This window comes from Myotis brandtii, unplaced genomic scaffold (genome assembly GCF_000412655.1).
Source record: "Myotis brandtii unplaced genomic scaffold, ASM41265v1 scaffold43, whole genome shotgun sequence".
Lineage (NCBI taxonomy): Eukaryota > Metazoa > Chordata > Mammalia > Chiroptera > Vespertilionidae > Myotis > Myotis brandtii.
In genome coordinates, this window is record NW_005366455.1 from 98718 (window position 1) to 102316 (window position 3599).

General features: G+C 35.0%; 1 pseudogene; it reads right to left on the reverse strand.

Moving 5' to 3' along the window:
* Positions 1-210: 210 nt before the first annotated feature.
* Positions 211-1209, reverse strand: LOC102261598 (annotated as a pseudogene).
* Between the last annotated feature and the right edge of the window lie 2390 nt (positions 1210-3599).

Here is a 3599-nt window from a genome sequence, read left to right on the forward strand (position 1 = left end):
AAATTTGTCTATATATCAAAAATAAAAATTCACATTCACTTTGATCCAGAAATACTGTTCATTGAAAATTATTCTACAGACACTCCCAATACCCACACATGTACAAGGATATTATTACCATAATTTTATAATAGTAAAATATTGAAAATAACCTATAAATTCATTAATAAGGAATAATTAAACATAGTGTAGCTTGTTTATACAGTGGTATTTTTGTATAAAGACTGGGGTAATTTTTGATGCATGGATATGGAACAATATCTAAAATATATTCTCACTTTTAATACATGGCCTTTATTGCATCTTTAAAATATCTCAAGTAAGTCTGAGGAATCATTCGGCATCTTGCTGTTTCTATAGCTGGACAACTTAGATTTTATTCATCAGCCTGCTGAACTGTTCCTTTTTCAGAGACATAGATAAATCCAAAAATTCTCTGATTCTCCTTTTTTTTAAAATTGTTATGGCTTGCTGAATTGAAGCAGCTAAATTTGACACAATTTCAATGTTATTTACTTCAAGAATCAACTCATCTTTCTGGGTTTGAGATACTGAACAAGCAATACCTGACCTCATTCGAACCCTGAGGATATATTTTTCGTCCAAGAAATTTCTGATTTCAAAAAGAGAATCATTCTCCTGAGTAATGATGGTGAAGGGAAGGTGAGCGTACACAGATATCTTGTAACAGAAGCCCAGGGTAATACCCTTGATCATGTTCTGTACTTGACTGTAGACAGTGCGAACGGTGGCCAGTTCCTTTCTGTTTCCGCACTCTTTGTCACCTGGAGCGTCTTCTTTGTCTTTCCAAGGAGACTGAGTTCTACAGGGATGTGATTGAAGACCCCCTGCAGGGTGCCTCTGGTGCCCTTCACAATATGCGTGCATTTCCTGAGAGTGATATCGACATTTTCTGGGATGTCAACAGTTTGATTGCTGAGAATGTTCTTCATCCTTGCAGTAGATGTGGCAAAAATAACATATATTCTTAAATGAAAAAAAAAAAGCAAGGAGTAAAACAGTATGCTTGAGCTGGTGTTTAAAAAATGTGTTGTGGTATATTTGTGTACCTCTGAATATTTTCATAAGAATAGCTGATCTGGAGAATTAAAACGACTATCCTGGGGGACAGTTTTTGGAGGATGACCTACTTTTTCATCATGTGCTCTGCTTACATTTTGAATTTTGCATCATGTGCATAAATTACTGACCCTAAAAGTAAAGCAATCATTTTTTTAAATCATGATATCTTTCCATTGTTCTTGGGATATAATAAAAAATTTTATTGTTGCCTGTCCAGAACTTCCTCAAGGCTAGTTTGGTGAGGCTGTCGATCGCTTGAATCTCCTTATTTGCTGAAAACCTTTAGCTAGCCTGGAATAGTTGTCTAACTCTTATTCCCAAAGCAGCCCTTTCTATCAAGAAGGCCAGACAACCCAGGTTATGGAAAGAAATTTTTGTTTATTGGTTGATTGGTGAGAAAACTCAGTTTTCTCTCTATCCTACGACCAAAAAGGGTGGGAGTGGGGGTGGAGGAAAGAATGTCTGTATATGCTGATCATGTGTTTTATTGTCATCAACTAAGAGTTGCCTCCGTGGATAACTGAACCTGTCACCTAATTACTGTCAAAAAGTGTGGCTTAATAACACCTACTCAAAAGCTTTAATAATCATTTGGCAGACTTCCAAAGCTTAATTGGCTTATAGTTAACAACTTTATAGCATAGGTCAATTCATTTAGTTACCTAGGGGTATATTTTTGTAACCAGTTTATCTTGGAGGTGTACCAGGAGTTGTCTTTGATTAATATTAGGCGTTCTGTTGTTGCCTTATTGATATGTTTATGACTACCAGGAACAATTGGGAACATCTGCTTTGACTCTTTTTCAGACTCCAATTATTATAACCATGTTATAGAGTTCTCTGACATACAATTTTGGAAACTTGAGTGCCCCTTCATTCATTTGTTGGAATGGGCCTGACACTAAATTGCTTTGGCATCATATGGCTTGTCAGATATTCTACCTAAACTCAGTTAGCCATTAGAAGTGAGGAACGGCCCTGACCTTTACTGAATTTCTGACTTACAAGGTTTGCCAGAGAAAATATTTTCAAATCAGTTGATGTTCAATTCTTTACAATTGTTGGAGGATAAATACAACTCAAAGATGATTTCAATTACATATTTTCCTAGATATGCCAAATCATATAACCTGTTTCCCATTGTCCTTAGGATAAAATCTGCATGTCTTTCCGTAAATTAGTATGCCTCCTTCTCTCATTCACTGTGGTTCACCCAGACCACATTTCTTGTTATCTCTCCAACTCACCAAGACTGGTTTTCCCCTCTGGAACTTTGCAACTGTTGTTGTCTATGCTGTAATAGCTTTCCTCCTAAATGTGTCATGACTGGGTTCTTCTCATCATTTAAGTGTGCCTCAATTATTGTCTTTCAAAGAGGCCTTTTTCAATCTCTTAGTTACTCTCCATCAATTAAACATGTTGTATCATTTTCATAATATTTATCACTATTAAAATTAGTTTAGTGATTTGTCCGTTGGTCACCTATATTCCAAGTGGTATGTCATCTGTGAAACCTTATGCACCTCGTTTACCAGTCTATCTCAGTGTCTAGAATAGTGTCCCACATGGAGTAATTGCTCCATAAATATTTTAAATATTTCTTAAATAAATAAATAAAGCTAGATTATCAGAGTAGTGACCTACATTGAGGGACAGCAGCCATAAAAACTAGCTTTTATATTATAATAAAATTTGGAGGATTTAATTCATTATATCCCTCAGTATTCCTCTGAAGGATTTATAGGGGATATTTATCTTGCATACTTACATACAATATCAATTAATAACTTGTGTGCTTTGACTTGGGATCATATGTCACTTGTATCCTATCTTACTTCTATCCCTGGCTGACAAACACAGGACCAAATCTGAGATCCACCTCCAAAAATGAAAAATAAATTTAGGGTGCACATCTGGAGTCCTGAACCCAGTCTTGAAATTATTGCGTAGTATCATTTTTACCCATCTCTTTATTTTATCTTAACACATTGCACTGTATGCATTTCTGTAAGTTTTCTCAAATCCTTTTTAGAATGAGACAAGTCAGATAAAAAAGAACAAATATATAAAATATGTATGTCCATTTGATGTCTGTAGACAGCCTACCTCAGGCTCCTCTCTCCTGCAAATCCTTTAACTAAAGTAGCTCTTAAAGTCCACTGGTTACAATTCAGCATTCCATCAAATGCTGTCTTATAGTATGCTCTAGTTGTTTCATAGTATAGATATAGTAAGTCCCTATATATGTATATATGTTCTCCAAAGTACCTGGCACATATAGGTATTCCATAGACCTTTATTAAATTAATGAATGAACAAACTGCTCGATGAAGGGGTAATATTGTTTTTAAAACTTATAAAAAACAAACCAGTTCTTAATATTCTGGAATCATACCTATAAAAGCAATGGGAATTTAGGAAATTTGTTGTCTAATAGGTTTACTACAAGAACAAAGAAAGTATTGATGATGTTCAACTCCATAAATATTAAGAGACAGTCTATGCCACGCTTTCAG